This window comes from Homalodisca vitripennis, unplaced genomic scaffold, assembly GCF_021130785.1.
Source record: "Homalodisca vitripennis isolate AUS2020 unplaced genomic scaffold, UT_GWSS_2.1 ScUCBcl_7848;HRSCAF=15693, whole genome shotgun sequence".
Lineage (NCBI taxonomy): Eukaryota > Metazoa > Arthropoda > Insecta > Hemiptera > Cicadellidae > Homalodisca > Homalodisca vitripennis.
The window spans coordinates 7,293-26,835 of record NW_025783964.1 but is presented as its reverse complement, the minus strand read 5'-3'; the positions used below and the strand labels follow the sequence as shown (position 1 = coordinate 26,835).

At 33.4% G+C, this 19,543-nt stretch overlaps 1 pseudogene; it reads right to left on the bottom strand.

Moving 5' to 3' along the window:
* Positions 1-1,631: 1,631 nt before the first annotated feature.
* On the bottom strand, positions 1,632-19,074 carry LOC124374305 (annotated as a pseudogene).
* Between the last annotated feature and the right edge of the window lie 469 nt (positions 19,075-19,543).

Genomic DNA, 19,543 nt, shown 5'->3' with positions numbered 1-19,543 from the left:
CGAGTCATTTGACCGTTTTGTTGGAAAATCTCTTATCACTCTGGCAATCTCCTCCTCTGATACCGGGACCAGTGCCATTGAAGCCACCGGACTCGGTACTAAGGGGGGAGCAGGCTGACTATGTGGTGGACGAAGTCCTTGGTCAGCTCCAACCGAGGAAAAGAATTTGTTAAACTCATCAGCTATCTTGAAGGGTCGTTGATGAGTTTATTTTTTTATGTGCATTTCAATTGGTTTGTCAGTCAGTGGTTTTTTATTGTTAATGATGGCCCATGCGGTTTTTGAAACGTTTTTTGACATGAGCAATGCTTTGTTTACATCGTAAGCTTTTGCAGCCTTGATGACTTTTTTATAAATCCGTTTGTAATTTTGAAAAAATGTTTTGAATTCCTCGTTGGTTGTGTGCTTGTTAGTTTCTGAGAAAAAGAGGAGTCTTTCTTTAGAAACCAGGATACCTTTGGTAATCCATGTGCACTTCCTTTTTTGCGTTTTTGTTGGGACGAAGATAATAACTTCGTCTCTGCAATCTCATTACACTACTGATCAAGCAGTTTACAGTAATTTAATAGTTACTAAAATTTCAATGTAAACAAATGTTTCTGCCTCTTTGATGAACTTCAGCTGAAAGTATCAGTTCACTTTGTATTACGTGTTGTAGCGCAATCTGCCGGATCCAATATAAAACACTAACATCAACAACAATTTATAAATAAAAAATTAATTAAATAAACTATTTAAATCGGACCAAATCATGAATCTAAACCATTCTCGAATCCCCTTCAACACACAAAGAAAATTTCATCAAATTCGGTCCAGTCGTTTAGGAGGAGTTCAGTCACATACACACGAACACAAGAAATATATATATATATATATATAAAGATAAATATACAATATATATATATATATAATTTATTTAAATTATAGTAAAATTGCTATAAATATTCTAAATATAAATATAAACAGAAAAGACACGATCCAGTTTTTGAAAAATTTGAACATTTAATAGAAAAACTACAACATACCTTTTCTATATTTTATGTCTTCTACATATTTATTTACATATTTTTAGTGGTTATTGTACACTGAGGCACTTGATGCTGAACCACGTTTCTTTAGAATAATAAATGTAAAGGGGTTGAGTTTCCTTTTTGTACTAATTGAAAAAACTTGAAAAAAATGTACATGTTTTTGGTATTAGAGGGTTGCTGTTGATGGGAGTCGTTTTATAATCTTAGTGAGGTCAAATACGTTGTTTAATCTTTTTTTGGGAGGAAGGGGGAGAGGGAGGAGTCCATAGGCGAACTCATTCCAATATCTGTTGCAACGTGAATATCTATTTGGTCTCAGGAAGTAGGTAAAATAATTTGTAAAAGCTAAACAAATAAGTAGTCCTTTTTTTCTATTCAGCAAAGCATGATGAACTACACACAGTCCCTTAAACATGTATTGGATTGATATCTACGCAAAAGAAATATCAGCTAGAGTACAGAAAAACATTTAACTTTCGATTGTGTAAGGCAATAAGAGAATGTACTGGATACCAGAAAAACAAACATGCTGATGCCTAAGTAGCAGTGACAGCACAGTAACCAAAAGTGTATTAACGCGGGTACAGTAGGGTGGTCAAGAGTTTAATTTGAAAGTTACCAACCTGGATTGCAGTCAGTGAGCAGAGAGCAGATGGACAACAGGACCTTAGAGATAGTGAGGGCTGGTGACCAGTTGTCCTTGAGAATGTCCCAGACATATCACCCCCTGACTGTTGATGTTACAGTGATATATCCTCGTGCGGAACGTCACCTAGTGGACAAATTGTGAACTAATAATTCAAAACTTCAATTACGAGAAAGCGAATACAGTCTGGTGATGATTTTTGTTTTGCAAGTGAAACTTAACCCTTTTAACCCCAGCCATTTTTCCATGGACTTGCCAGAAAGCCCATGGCGATAAGGGACCGTAGTGCAGAATTGAGGGAAAATTCATCTAGTTTTCTTATTTTTGAAGATAAATTTTAGGTTTTTGTTTTAAATTGTTCACAAATAAGTGTACTCTTAGATGTAATAGTTAAAAAGTACTTTTACAGAATGATTTGTTTTTTTAGCGTATTTATACATACAATTTTTTTTATTTTTTTTAATTTTTTATAGTTTGGACATACATAAACGGTAGAAAAAAAAATTGTAGCCCCTGAAAAATGAAGCAATTTTGTTGTACACATATTTCTTACTACACACACAAAAATTTTAAGAACTTTCCTTTGATTAAATGCAGGAGATATATCCAATTAATTGTATTGCTGCATAAGCACTTCTTCATATATTTCCACATACACGTCAGTAGAAGTATACAGATATGTTTACTTGTTTTTTGCACTTTTGAAATAATAACAATTGTAAAATAACACAAACTGATTGTAATGGTTTGTAAGACTAAAACTTGTTTAATTTTTCAAAAAAGTAAAAGAAATAAATATTTACAATATATACATTTTATGGTACTTTGGGAATGGGGTCAGATTCCGTTATAATGCCCCCAACGCTTAAACCTTTTTCAATGAACTTAGAACGTTATAAAACGATGTAGTTGAGTAACAGAACTAACATTCCATTAATCAACAAGCATTTCCAGGTATTGTGATCGGTATTTTTTGTCGCTGTTATCTTATCTTTCTTGAGAATCCCGATTACGGCAGGCCGCGCGGCGGGACTCTGCAATCACTTATCTACTAGACCGCTCGACTTTGACCTCTGTCTGAGGATGGGGAGGGGTTTGCGATAAGACAATTCCTGTTTTATATTGACGAAATATTGTTCTAACGCTAATCTAGTAATCAGTAGAAGCAAAATGTCAAATAACGATTCATGTATGGGTGTGGTCGGTATAATCCCAAAGTACCAGTGTTTATCAAAGTGTTTTCATTCACTGGTAACTTTTCTCTACGACATTTACTCATGTTTTTTTTACTAATAATACAATAAATCACACGAAAAACAACCGCTTTCAATCACGCAAACTAATTGAGGTTATAAGTTAGCATACAACAACAATGCAACTGAAGTCGTCTGACAACTTACATCGACAAATAAACTACGCTCAATGACGACGAAATACGATGCCAATTGGAAGGTTTATTGTTTTTGCATGTAGCCCGTTTCTTCACCGACTACTATACCGAAACTGATGGCATTTGGACATATTATTAGCCAGCTACATTAAATTCTCGAGAACGTCCGGTATATCGGACGTTGGGGCATTTTAGCTAGACCACCTCTGTCCGATATATGTCGGACGCCGGGGCTAAAAGGGTTAAATAACAAAATTAGTACCAGAGTCACTAACTTAACTCTTACCACGCGTATTACAGGAAATGTAGCACAGTGAAATGACTCTTCACACGTATTACGGTAAATCTCACAATCAAAGTTTTTATTTCTTTTTTGTTGTTGTTGTGAACTATATAGTTCGTAAAACTGCCGATAGAATGGTGTAGAATGTTGACTGAACCTCAAACGACTACGCTCCATTCATTGTTCTCAGCCACCCGTTACCGATCTGAAACTGGTTGGCATAGCAACTGAATGCCATTCTAACCTGCGCGCCTTTCGGGATTTCCCGCGTGGTGAGGGCAACAGTGTTGTTCACGAGAGCTGCGCGTAAGCTTGTTCCTGTATTGAGTTGTGTGTGTTTTACGTTATTTCTGAACATTTTTTACAGTTTATATTATTTGAACAATTTTGACTTCAATTTGAAACACTTCATGCTTCAAAGTGTTATTATTCACAAAAAAAACTTGAAATTGGAAAATTCCATGTTTTGTTTTGTTTTTTACGTTTTAATCTGTAAAAATGCAAAGGTCAAACAAATTTGTTTTATGTTTTTTCTTCCAATAATAAGTTCAGAAATATAAATCAAATAGAACTTTAAACAAATTAAAAAATTATTTTTTTATGCCAATAGCACGCTAGGGGAAAATATAAGAATTTGTAATCAGCGCTCCAAGGGTTAACCTAAATCTAATCAAACAAAACTACTGTTTTCAAAAGTTTGATACTGCCATATTTATAAATACAAACAACAACAAATATCAATAGAACAACTAAGTTCATAGTTCAATATATTGAACTATGTTATCAATAGAACATAGTTTTGTATGTCTGCAATCTGAAACATGTCACAATAAATATTATTGTAGTAAGTTATTTGTGTTTTAAGATCAGTTTAATTTATATAACAGATTTTTTATTTGATGATAACTCTAAAGATGATAAATCATAAGATTTTTGAACATTTCTAGAAATCTCAGAGTTATTGTAAAACTTTATAAGACAATTAGATTTAGAATTTTATTCAAGAATTCTAAATACATTTTTTTTTGGTGGTCTATTACAATGCTTTGTATAGCATTTCAGATATAGTCAACTACAACATCTTAAAATGTTACTAGTTCCTAACAACTCGCAAGGGCAAAAGTTTTGGGAATAAATACATAACAAAATTATTGTATCAAATTGAAACAACTGCCATCTTGATTTTTTCCTTGCTTAATGTTTGATTATAACTTTTAATACGCATTTAAAAAACTAAATGTCAATAAAAGAATTGTTTATGAATTAAAATGCACCAAACACTATTAAAATATAAATAATATTTATTTTTGGTCAAAATATATTTATTTATATAGTTAGTAAAAAGTTGCTGGGAAGCAATTTTATTTGGTTAAAAGTGCAACCACCAACACTAAGTAAATAGTGCAGAAGTAGCGTAAAAAATCAAATACTTTCAGTAATGCAAAATAGAGAACAAAAATAAAATACACTACTACAATTTCTTAATACCAACACAACAGTGCGGGAAATCCATGTATACCAGTGACCCATAGGAGGCCATCCTACTGCTTGCATATATAAAAACGTACTTAAAGAGGATAGTCAGACTTAAAAAATTGATGGTTTGGTTAACCCTTTCAGGGCCAGGAGCAAATATGAAATGTTGCAAAATTTTTTCACATCTCATATCCCCGCCAGGCTAAAATTGGCGATTTTGCAGTCTCTTAGATTAAAATTAATAAGTTTTCATAAAAATTAGACAATGACCTAAAAGTTACACCAAATTACTCGTATAGATATATACTATCAACAAAAAATATATAAATGTAGTTTTAAGTAATTTAAAAAAAAATTTTTTTTTTTAATATATTATATACGTTTTTTTTTTTTTTTTACAAATAACTAAAAACGTAAAAATAATTTTACCATGTGAAGCTATTTTATTATATTATACATTTTAGAAAGGAACATCCATACAAAATTGTGTGTTATTTTCTCTCATAAATAAATTTTTTATGACACGTTTTGTATCAGATAATGCAAGATCGTCATTTAACTGTTGGTCAATTTCACTCCCGTGAGATCGCAAATTGTTAGTCATTGTAACAACTACACACAATAGCTAAAACGTAACAACTAAAACTACTAATATTTTACAACCACAAAGTAAAATAATGAAGAAGAATCCAGCATAAAATAATACGATTACACTGAAACATAAAGAATAAACAACGAAAGATCGAGCACTGACTGGCAGCAGTCAGCTGATAATGTCACGTGACAATTAAAAAATAAAAATGCATAGACCTCCAAAATAAAAATGATATTCATATTAATTATCTACAAATATACCAGGGAATAAAAAATCATAAAACTTTAATCATTTGACGTCGTATTTATTTAAGAAAACAACAATATATTTAGGAAAAGACAATATATTGCCGCTAGCGCTTTTCAGACACGATCTATGGCGGCAATATTTGCCTCTTGGTCCGGAAAGAGTTAACCCATTGGCTACCAATGGGTTAACCCCATATATAATGCCCATCCATCAGTAAGCATTTGTATAATTACTGAAGACGGGCACTGCCGTCATGCTCAGTTCATTATTTTGTAGTCGAACATCTTTCTGATATTGATTATTTTGGCATTTGTCTATACTATGATATCAATGGTTAGTCAGTTAAAACAAAGGTTCTATTTTGAAACTTGTCAACTCTCTGGTAATCGTTTGTCGTTCACTGTTTCATATGTTAATTGTTTGGATTAGTTGCCATCTGAAATGGTGTCATGGCAAGATCGCATTCAGTCTTTTAGTAACTTTGTAAAGAACACACTCAATGAAAGTGAAAATGAAGTTAGTGATGATAACTTTGATGACGACATTTTGAGTGAAAATGGTGATGAAGAAATTCAATAAAATTATGTGATAAGGCTAACCTCCAACTTGGGGGTGAACAAGACAAGAAAATGATCCACATAATTTTATTTTTAGTGGCAGAAATGGTATAGATCCAATTGTTTGCGAGGTAACTAAATACTTAAAAAAAGGTCATAAAATATAATTTTAACATGTTATGCATCTGTTTAGTAGTTTTTAATGAACTCTAAGCACTCACACAATGATTTCCATTTCAAAATGAAAAACTAATTCAGCATTGAGGGTAAATATATTTGAATTTGAAATTGTAGCCAGCCTATGATTTCACAATTTATACAATACTAAAATCCATCACTGTATCCGTTAACTAATAAAAGAGATATAAATACACTTGGGACTTACTTTGGGTGGTTTAAATGGGTACTCCGGTGAAAAGTGTAATATCTAGGAAGAAAACACCTCCTTCATAAACAGATCCTGGTGGTCCCAAAATGGTGGACACCCACTCATACAGGTTATCACCTTTAGGTCCAGCACTGTGTAAACAACATAACATTATTAGTTAAATGAATATATAAGAGACTTATTCAAAAATTTGTTTATTTATTAAAAAAATAAAATCAAAAATGTAACAATTCTGTACCAGTGAATGTTATATATTTACCACACAAAAATATAAAATTGTATGATTACAAACACAAACAATAACTCTGAACACTCTCATAATAAACAAAATTATAATTCAGATTTTAACCTGACCTTTTTAAAGTAACGTTTTGTTCATTAAATTTTGTTATGAGTGTTTTACTCAACTTCAAAAGTAATTATTGATTCGATTATTGTAGGTTCTTAATACATATTTTCCATATTTAACCAATATCTTAAAAACTAAACAACTCATAATGATGTGTTGTATCATTATTGTTTAAAACATGCTAGAAGTTATGACACAAGATACATATTATCTATAATTATACAGTTCTACATTAGTTATTGAAACCTTAGTATCTCTCTCAAGGTGTTGTAGAAGTTAGTGTTTCTTATCAACACATAAGTTATTTGCATCTGGGCTGGCAAGCAATTTTCCTATTCACAATACAAATGTTTTCCTGTGTGCCAACAATAGCAGTTCTATTATTTTATTACACAAAACCTCTCTTATTATAAAGTAAAGAAATTAAAATGGTAATCAGCTACTATTCATATCCAGAGGTGATACAACTTACACTTTATATGAACACAACGTATTTATTCATGATATACAGCATGTCGATACATGGATTTGTTTAAGAAAGGAATCGATTAACAACTTTGCTAATTTCAGTGGTACTCAAAACGGGAGGGTAGTGAAAAAGTTCATAAACTAAATGATATATATTTCAAACTCACATTTCTCAGCTTGATACACTTAACCCCCTCTGATGTAGTTATTTAAACCTCTGCAGTCTTGGTGGTAACAATTAATTTTTGTGAGAATGTTAGAGTTTGGTTATCCTTAACAAATTTTATGGTAGAGCAATGGAAATTGAAACATTGTTTACAATGAATGTAAAGGTTTAAAATATAATTATACATAATTTAAGATTAACAAAAATTGTATGTATATACAATTTTTTTTTCCAAAAGATTCATACCAAACTTTGTTATTGTAAATAGCGTCACTTGACACTGTATACACGTCTATTACTATCACTTGAGTTATGATCACAACACACAACAAAACCTTATCCACTTCAAAAAAATGCAAGTTTTCACGATTGTAATTGAAATATACTGTCAGGCAAACCAGTGTATAGCTGAGGTGATCACTGATGGCAAAAAAAAGAAGAAGAAAAAAAAAGAGAATATATCAACAATATTTAGTGGAAATTGAGCGATAAAGTTTTATTCCAAATGTTTAACCACACCAGTATGTAACCTGGAATTTGGTCCCGGCCAAGTGGTAAATAATTTACACCCAATCACCAACCGTCATGCATGTCAATGACAGTTACAATCATTATCAGCCAATGAGAAGTGAAAATAAACCTGGAAGCCTTTCATTGGCTCAACATGAGTTAATAAAATATTATTGTTTAGATGGCTGAAGGTTGGAAGTGTGTAACAAGTTCAAAATTTAACACCCCCGAACCCTTACATTTCAATTTCACACCAAAATTATCAACTGAGAATCAATTCCTTTCTTCTATTAATCTTACATAAAACTAGGTTTGTATAATATAAAGTTATAATTGATTCTCAGCATTCTGGATTATACTTATCAATATTTTTACCTCAAGAGCCATACGTGATTTCAAACCCTTTAAAGAATCATAAATTGTTAGTTTCTAAAAACGAATAGAGAATCACAAGAATATCGTCTCCATTTACAAAACTCAAAGTAACAGGCAGGCATCAGTTTATGTTTTTGTTAGGCTCATTCACCGCAAGACATCTTCCAGCATTTGTTTTAAACCATTTCATTAAATGTAAATGGTAAAACAAAACCATTTATTATGTTAAGTTTACTATGAACTAGATAATGTGGTTAATAAATATAATAATAATAAAAAAATGTTTACCTGCAATTTGGTGGTGGGTCTAGAGTAATCTCTGCCAGTTCCTTTTGTATCCTGAAACAGATAATCTAAATTGAATAAAAATGAGTATAATTAGGCCAAAATAAATTGTAATTTTAACTTAGTTTGAAATACAAAGCAAGAATAGTCTACATTTTCTTTTACACCTTTAAACTAAATACCATAGAAATAACTAAAACAACCACCCTTTCAATGTTGTTTCATGTGGCAGTCCTCAGTTGACAAACTCGCTGCACTGTAGATTTCTATTTGAAACGCCATACTGTTGTGATTTAACAGTGGCTGTCAGGCCTATATGTAACAGATGCTTGTGTTGCTACATATAGGAACAATCATGTTATATTTTAATTACTAAGATTTTTTTGTATTATTCTTTTTTTGTTTGTTTTACATATGCTTACAAAAGAAGATGACTTGACTCAGTAAAGCATACAAACATAATAGAATATCGAATCCGCTGTTGTGTACTAGAACCTGTTAGCTTTAATCTTTTAAGTATTAGATCATAATTATATTACAATTAATGAGGATCAGTAAATCCAGGTTATATGTAATGATAAGTCATTATTAAAAAAAATTATGGTAAATCTTAAGATCAGCGACTACCGCTCAGATCGCCGCAAATTTTTTGCATACTAACACAGGTTAACGTAATTTCACGGAAAAAAAAAAAAAATAGTCCCGATTGTCGCTGGGGCCGTTTAACCCCCCCAAAAAATTGAAAAAAATTAAATTAAAAAAAATTAAAATTGAACAAAATTTAAATAAAAACAATTGAAAATTTAAAATTTTTGTACTTACCTTAACGGTATTTTGGGAGGTACAGCCACTGCCTTGAGGAAAGCGTGAATCCTTTCTTCTGGGATGTATTTGGTTTTAAACAATTACTCCGCGAGGTAGCTGACGAAGTGCTTGCTCTTGCGACCGTATTTGGGGACTTCGGACCGGACGCCACGCCACCATTCAATTGTGTTGGTACAGGCGGATGTTAAGGGGTCAACAAAGTCCTTTCAGTAATTTCACAGTCAGGTGATTAAACTGATATTGTGAAAGGGTGTTGTAGGCCTTCCAGCAATCAGTTATTATTGTGGATCCTGGCAACACCCAAGTTTTAATACACTGTATCAGAGTCTTCGCCGTATGGTCTTTTAACTGGGATAAGGAAGGTGTGCTTGGTCTCCCGATCTATTTCCCCCAACACCCACTGTCCTTTTACTATCCGTCCTCTGTTGTACTTTCTTTTGCCAAATTTGGCTTCATAAATTTCAACTACGGCGCCAGGTCCGCCCAACTGTTGGCTGTTTCTTTTCAAGTGGTCAATGAAGACTTCCCGGATGAATGAGAAAAGTAGTAGTCCACTATTGTCGGGTCTGTGAGATGAAGATGAATTTTAACAAACGAGTGCCTCAGAGGCGATGTGAAAAGATATGTTACAATAAAACGCCACAATGTGTTAATATTGACTTTATTTCGCTCCAGGAACGTGCCAACCTTCGCCGAAACACGCCACCCACACTTGTTCCGGGCTTTCTTCTGCAAAGCAACAATCTTTCCACACCTGAACTTTAAGTCTCTGTCAAGATCACCGAGTTCCCGCATTTCACACAATTTGTCTTCGTTGGATGGAAGCACGTTGTGCGCACAAAACACATTAATAACACGCTTTCATCAAACAAACATGCTTCGAAGAATAGCGTGTGACAAGAACCATCGCACGCCATGTCAACAACTTCACTAATTATTCCTTGTCCATGTGGGTTTGTTTGTTTACGTCTGGCGGTCAATCGAAGCCATCCTATAGGTCACGTGATATCCGCCCGGCCAATCGGAAACTTTCCTGTTTGTCACGTGACTACTGTCAACTCATCAAAACGACCATGGTCGGCCATTCTTTTTAGTTAGATAGTCGGAAATCTTGTTGTTTATGTGATTTGTATTGCCAACATTGTACTGCCGAAAAACGGGTTTTTATATGTTAGCGACAATCAGGACTATTTTTTTCGGTGAAATTACGTTTAACCTGTGTTAGTATGCAAAAAATTACGGCGATCGGAGCGGTAGTCACTGATCTTAATATTTACCAAAATTATTGTTTGATATTTTAAACCCTTTTACTACTTTCCCATTCAACCCACACCAAAAGTAGTGCAACTGATAATCAATTTCTTGCTTAGAAAAAATACTCTATCAATTTCGCAAAAAACTTCATTGGGTACTAAGGCAAAATAGTACTTGGCTTCTGGCCTATTTAATCAAGTGACTCCTATCTGTAAAATTAATTTCCTTTTTAATTTGTTTTAAGTAATAAAAGAGATTTAACTTTTATTTAGTGTAGAAATGCAATTGACACCACTGGTGACTCACACAACTGCCTAATCTAGAATTCCATGAACACTATTGTAAGTATGGAAATATTGAAATAAAATATCTAGTATAAATATACAATGAAAGTTTGTGTTTTTATTTTGACACTATTAATTTTATTTTAGTATTATTTATTTATAATAAGCTTGTAATTAATTTAAAATAGTCAGCCAAGCTTACCTTTTAGCAGACGTACTAAGTGCCTTGGACATTTTTGGATTCGGTTTGACTTCCTTGCTCTCGCTCTTAGTCTCTGGGACTGACGTTGAACCCCGGCCTCTACCTGTGCCACTAGAGCCTGCCCCTGACATTCTGGACTGGTATCTAAAAGGCAGATTAAGATAAAGATAAGACTCATCATTTTTTTAATTAATTAATGAAAAGTTGGATAATGTTTACTTTAGCCACAGTACCTAAAACAATCTAAAACCACTTTTAACAATTTCTTAAAATAGTATGTATACTTTAATTTCCAGACAGAATTTTAGACAGTAACAGACTATATACTAAACTATTTTAATTTTAGGTTATATCTTTATTAGTCCATCGATCTAGGAAACTGAGAGGCATCGGGGTGGATGAGGATAACAAACTAATGAGGAGTAGGTTAACCATTTGCGATAGGCATTAAACTTATATGATGCCGGGCCACAAGGGTGGCTATGGCTGTGTCAGGTCAGTGAATTATGACCACATCCTGTCCCTCAGCTCGGTGGGCCACACCTAGTGGCCCTCGCTGTTTTGCAGGTCACTACGTGTGGCCCACTGTACTGCGCAGTTATAAAAAATTCAATCCTTTTATCCAGCTATGGCTGGAAAATGCTGCAATTTCTTGGCCAAATAAGTAACTAAATTAATATTTCTTCATTTGCAGGACAAACCATAGTAAACATTTTACAATATTTGGTTAGTTTAAAAGCAAATAATAAATAACAAATTGATAAAATTTCAACCTTTAAACTAATAATCTTTTGTAAATTATGTGAGATTTTCATTTAAATCTTAATAATTTAAAAAGCCGAAGGTAAAATACTTGCCATTTAAATCCAAAACTGCAAAGTACATGAAGTGATGAGTGGTGACACAGTACCAAGCCCACACTACTACTATGTACTAAGTACTATGTGTCCCAGAGAGCTGAGAGGAAAACCACCTGAAACTCTACCTGAGCTGAGTGAGAGATAATTTTTTGCCAAATTCGTTTGCTCTCTCTAAGGGCAAGGGGTATGAACAGGGGATATCAAAGTTGCCAACATTGAAGTGAGAATTTGAGATAAAATAATAGGTTTGTGTACCAACTGCATTTGAAGGTAGTTTAAGAATTTTTCGTCATTTTGTTTAGTGGTGATGTTTATTCATCGTGAATAAACATTCACGGTGAAGGTTATTGATTGTTGTTTGTTTTCCTTTGTTATTTACAGTTATGTTGACTATAGCACAACTTCTTAGGGAAATCTCATTGTTTTTCTTGATCGGTTGTGTAGTCATTTACAGAAGAAGTCACTGTTTATTCTCGTCTGATGAGCTAGTGAGTTTTCTGCATATACAACATAAAAAGTTAGTGTGGTGAATGTACTTTAAAGTACATTACTTATTATTGTGTCGGAATAGACAGAAAATAGGTTTTCTTTGACTTCTTATCGTGAATTTAAATTCTTTGTGTAGCCTACTTCGACAATAGCCGGTATCGGCCATTGCTCTGCTCACATAGAGTAATATAGCTAGGAGAGTCTGTAATATTATTAGTTCTCATGCATTAGTGACCAGTCTTTTCAGAATTTATATTTTACTCATCAGTACTATCTTGAAGGATGTTTTTCGTTTGTTACCATCATTGTGGAGCAGCCCATTTATAGTAAGTTAAATAAAAATCTGTTCTTTCTAATAATGTAGATCTTTTAGGTCTCCGTTAAGAAACTCTTCCAAAAACAATTGCCTCTGAATAGTACCAAAGTACCCTCCAATCTACTCTACCTTAGAGCCAACCACCCTACCTGAAAGCCTACTCATACCCAGATGTACCCTTCCTATGCCCTTGGACAGGTCGGTTGGCCATCGGATAGTGTAGGTGACTCCTCGGGTAGAGAGTAGGTTGAAGCACGTGTGTAATAGTCATGTAGTTAGTTAGGGTAGTACTCATTTTTGTTTCCCAAGACCATATTTGCCTTATGTGAATAGGTTTAAAATATGGGTATGACAAGTCTACCCCTTCCACAGTGTCAAGAAAAAATTTCTCTTTTGCAAAATTGTTTGCTTCAAATATGTACTGTATGTCCATGCACTGCTGTCCATGAAGTGCCAGAGGTAAAAAATTGGGTAGGCTTATATGGTGTTTAAAGTATTCGGTTTCTTCTTTTGTTACTAACCTGTTTCTTATAAATTAAGAGATAAACAAAATAAATATAGTATTTAAATAATAGTAATAAAAAGTTAAAAATTAAAATAGGTAAAACTTAAAAACAAGTTTGTAATCATAATTTTTACAAAATAAACTAAAAGTATTTTTAATATGGGTATTGTATTTTGATGAATATATACAAGTAGATGCCTCTTAACCAGCCATTACAGGACCGAACCCCCAGCCGGAAAACGGTTTGGCCGGTTAACCCCATTGCGGACACTGACGAGCTGGGCTCGTCACGCAGCGGCCGGGCCTAACGACACGATGACGAGCTCAGGTCGCAAAAGCGGTCTGCTTTTAAATTTCCCTCCAAATAGTTCTATTAACGTCTGATAGATCGGGTGATTGTCTTCATTTGTCAACTAAGAGTGTTTAAACAACGGTCCCTACGTTTAGAAAGTTTTCAAAAGTTTTATAAATATCCTACAGATTGCAGTTGTATGTCGAAGTTGAAAAATCATTCATAGGAGTTTACGCTCTGTTTTTTAGCGCTTCTGATTGGGTGTTTTCCTCAGTTGTTATTATAATACTTTTGAGGTTAGAGACACAGAAACTAAACGACGCAGACGTACATGTTGGTGGGTTTAGTTTAGACAATGGCCCGGATGTTGTAATCGCTTCGCCCGAGCCGCTTTATTTAGACTATGATTCAGACATCATCCCTGCCACCCCGGCACCTTGCTCGCGTGTTATCGTTCCTACATCACGGATACCCCAGCAGGGCCCATGTTCCATCTGAACGAATACCTTCACAGCTGAATTTTCTAGTATACAATAGCGAGCGATACAATGTGGCGCACCATTGCTGTTCGTGTGGCCGCTGACCGTAAATTAATTCGTGCCCGCGCACCAAAACAATACGATCCGCAATGGGTTAATCTGACGAACATTGGTATACTGTATATGTACCAACTATGTAATAATGTACCGGTAAAAAAAAACAAATATGTATTTAATTCAAAAGGTTATTTTACTGAAAACCTAATTACTTTTAATATTTTCAAGAACAATGGCATATAGAATACATAATAACAATAGAGTAATACTGTACTACATTGTATAAGAAAAATATAAAATGAAACTTACATTTTGTTTCCGAAGTATGGTAATTTTAGACACAGAAACAGAACAGTACATTAAATATCCGGTACTGTAAATGCTAAAGGAAATCTGTTATTTTCTTTTCCACCGTCTTTATGAAGGCATAGTCTCTCCACTTTTTTAAGAATATCACATCTACAGCTGTCAACAGGTCTTGCTGCTCAATATACATTGCGGCCAACCGAAGTGGTTTTTTCCCCTCTACTCATACCCTCCAGTTCAATAAAGTGGTTAAATACAACTGATTTTTCTGCTTGATGGTCTTCGTCTGAATTCTCTGGAATGCCTTGTTCATTTGCCTTCTCAATGACTTTTTCTACAATTTGATCATAACTAAAAAATATTTTTCAAGGTCGTCGTCACCTGTCACCCATTCATTTACATTTTTCTCTTCAAGATGATCATCTCTAGTACTCAATTTTCTTAAGTCATTAAGTGCTTACAGCTGATATAAAGTTCCATCTCCGAGTCCATCTTCCCCAAAATTTCTGAAATCAGTTTGCGCCAATAACGTCTCTTTCAGCATTCTATGACTCCTTGGTCCATAGGTTGAATGAGACTTGTGACGCTCGTTGGAAGGAAAACCAATTTTATACCGGGCGCTTCTTCACATTCAAGATCAGGTGGGTGTGTGCCAGAATTGTCTAAGATTAAAATAGCCTTTTCAGGTAATTTACGTTCTTTTAAATATTTTTTACTTTTGGAACAAACTCATTCACGAACCAGTCTTTAAAGATATTGGCATCCATCCATGCTGCTTTCTGGGCATGATAAAACACAGGAAGGAATGAAACATTTGCATTTTTAAACGCTCGTGGTTTCTGGGATTTCCCGATGACCAACACCTTTTCTGTTTCTACACTAGTGCAAAAATCCTGTAAGGATTTGCGATTATGTCACCAATCATTGACAGTGCTTTTACCGACGTTTAGTTGTCACATATCTTTTTCACTGATTCGCCTTTGTCAATTCGCTGGATCACATTGAGCTTTAGTTTTAGAGTTAAAACATTACTTTTACGTTTTCTTTCACTAATTTTTAAAACTAAATAAAAGTATATTATCATACAAATTGTTAGTTTATTTAATAAAAACTGCACACCTAAAAACACTACAGCACAACACTAAACTGCACAAATTAAAACTGTCAACTAACTGTATGTATGTACTGTATGTATCACGTTCAGAACCACCTGCTCAACTGAACAGGCATTGTCTAAACCGTCCCAAAATAGCCGTTCGAGTTGTGACCTGTCGATCGTTTGCTTTGTGGCTGGTTAAAGCGGTGGTCGGTTGACCCGAGGCCGGTTAAGAGGGCGTCTACTGTACAAATAAAAAAAGGAAAACATATGGGAAATTAAATATACTATGGCCACAAGAAGTAAATAAACATCAGCTTGAACAATTCACTGGCAATGGCCACAACAAATAATGCTAAGTATAAAAACACATAAAAAAAGAAGACTAAGTAAAACTATTTGTATTCAGATCTGAAGTTGTTTTCAACAATGGATAAATCGCAGATACCATATACCGAAAATTAGCAACGAGGCACCTGCAAGCTAATTTACCTCACACATTTTGCTAAACAAAATTTTGTATTAACAGAAAAAGGGTAGAATTTGATTAAATTTGGTATGAACTCAGACTATGAAAATTGCCAATATTTTTCTAAATATCTCAAAAGGTTTCAAAGATCCTTAAAAACAACAATTTAGTTATTTACAAATCAATTGTTTTATAAATAAAATAGAATAGCTTTGATTACTTTATAACACCTTTTATTTTGAAAATGTAGGGAAACACTCATAAATAATAAATAGGAGATTCCGATCTAGATGATCCTTTAACTTGTGACATGAAAGGCGACTAATAGTTAGCAGGTCTGTTGATGGTTTCATGTGCAAACAAGAGTCTCATACATTCAAGTTGAGACAGGCTCACTCTTAACACGTTCAGTGCGGGTGGATTGCCGGCGAGCCAAAGGACCCTGGCGTACTGTATGGCGGGGATCGCCGGCGCGATGCGTTGTCTAGGAATGCAAGACTGCTCAGTTTTTTTCAGTATCCAGTGACCCTTATAGGCGAAGATTTCGCAGTCAATGTGTTAATTTCCTCCCTTCCACTTGTGTTATATTGTTTAGTCTGTATTTGTAGGATAGTATGTGTCAGTGCATAATGTAGGTGTTTAATAAGTGAACAACTTTTGATACTCAAATAATTGAAATATAAGTTATATTATTTCTTTAAAATTACTTGAATATTTTTTGAGATTATTTAGAAAAAATTGTCAATTTTCCCAATCTATAAGAGGACAATCTTCATACCAAATTTCATAACACTCTGAGGCGGTCAGGTTTATACCCGGTGTTGATTTGATATGGAATGACCCAAAAGATTAAATGCATTTGTAATCAATGAATGAGATATACATGCAAATGAAAGTTATTAAAATTATTTAAGATCTACTCTTAGATCAAAAAGTAAAGACACATGTGTTTGAAAGTTACCACGAATTAACTAGTAGCAACAATAAAAGGGAGTTTTTAAATTAAAATCTACCTTGTTTATTTCTGTGTTTAGACATAAAGCAAATAGCTTAATTTAGAAATAGTAACTTCCACTTTTATGAAGATAACAATAAAAAGGATAACGGGGTTGACACTTTTCAACCAAATAGTTAGGCTAATTTAAAAATTCATAGCTTGGAAATTTTGTGAAACAACTTTTTATACTATATTTAGAATTTTTTAATTGTATGGAAAAAATGATTACAATTTTCACTTTAACTCATGACGGGTCAGTCCAAAAGTTTGGCCATTGGTTATGTAATTGAGCTCTTGAGCCTCTATCCTAGGCATATAATTTAGTAAACCATACAGCCAAAATGTTTCATTATTAATACAAATTTATTGAGCAGGTTTTGTTAATTTCCTACCATGACCGGCACATACTTGTTTAAAACGCACAAACCACAATAAAGTCAAGGCTAAACCGTCCTGGTACCACACCTTGAGTACATAGTGAATTTAAAATCTCTTTACGAACTAAATATAAAAAACAAATTTTTTTCCGTCCATTCTAGCACAATAATGGTAGCCTAGCCTACTCTACAAATACTGTACATGAATATGGAGGAAAAACATAACTAACTAGCACCACAAGGTGTTAACATAAAAGAGAACAGAGTATTCTTATTGAAGTCAACTACCTATGCAACAAAATATAACCAATAAGGAATTCCAAAATATAAACAAACACTGACATGCTCCAAGTTGTACAACAGACAAAATACCTAAAATTACAGAGGAAAGCAAAAATTAATAAAATTCACTATTTCAAATATGTCATAGTGATAAACTGTATAGTTAGAATGTTTGTGTGCTTGATAGTTTAGGGATTTCTAATCGATAATTTCACTAATTCAATTGTCATGGTGGCCACTTATACTGCAGCCCTCGTACACTCATTCTTAGCTAACAAGTCATATACTAGTGACTTACACATTCCTAATTTAATCATTGATAAATGGAAATTTGGCCATAGCTAGAGGTTTCTAAGATATATGACTAATTTTTGTTAGCTACCTTAATTTACTATCTCACTTAGGCCTTATTGTGATAATTGAATTGAAAATAATAATATATTGATCAATATCACTTAATACTATAGGATGTCACTATAATAATGAAAAATTCTCTCATTGTAAGAATGACTAGAATCAATTGTCAAGAAAAAAATCCTTCGTCTCCTTCCATTGTTCATCACCAAGTGAAGAATGTCAAGGGCAATGCCCAAGAAGACTACCTAAAACGTTTCACATCTAAAACCATAAAATGAATGTTGTTTTTACATTAATTAACACATATTCAAAATATGCAAGCCAAACTGCTAATAAGGTTTATTTACTACCAATACTAGTGCTTACTTACGTTTAGACTGGCAATGAAAACTGAACGAAAAACAAAATGAAAATAAAAAAAATTATGTCCAGAAGAAATCGATGTTTCGTTGTACAAGTTCTAAAATGTAAATGCATTTACACGTGTCTGTTAATTAATATATTATAAAAAGTCAAAACACAAAACTACAGTTTAATAAGAAGGCATAAATACAATTTTCTAAAAATAAGAACCAACCAAAAAGTCAATCACAAAACCGGCAGCCATTCTCAGTGGAAAATTAATCTTACTACTTTTGTGTAAACACACTAAACATAATTATAACATACAAGCAGTTTCCAAATTTAGAATTAATTAAATTCTCAAACTATAAAATATTAGTTATTTAAAATAAATATTTAATCGACTTACTTTAATCAAGAAACTTCAATACGACCTAACAACGATGTAAATAAAAACATGCACCAACACCAAACCAAAGGAGAAGGGGAAGTTTCGACTTTTTGTTCTAATTGGAAATAAAGAGATGGCGCTGTGCAAATCGGATGAATACTATTTCATAGACCAACGAACGAGATAACTTGAGTAACACATTTAACAAGTTACCCTTTATTTTCAATATAATATATCATATTATACAAAGCAATTAAAAGTAAAAAGGTATTAATAATACTAATTATTGGAAATAATAATAAGTTTGAAAATTATAAGTTTTTTGTCTAGAAAGTACTCTTTATGTAACTCTGTGAAATGCAGTTATAAAGACATTCCGGAACAAGTACTAATCGCTTATCTTCCCTCCTATAGACTCCGAAATATATCTCGGGCTTCTGGGATTTCTGGTACAAATAATAAGGCATATGAAGATTATGTAACGTTCCCTCTTTGTAGCTATACTCCTACTTTACTGAGCGACCTTGGTGCTCAGTCGTCATTCTTACAAATTATGTATTTAAGGCGTATCCTTGTGTCATTTTAATACACAAAA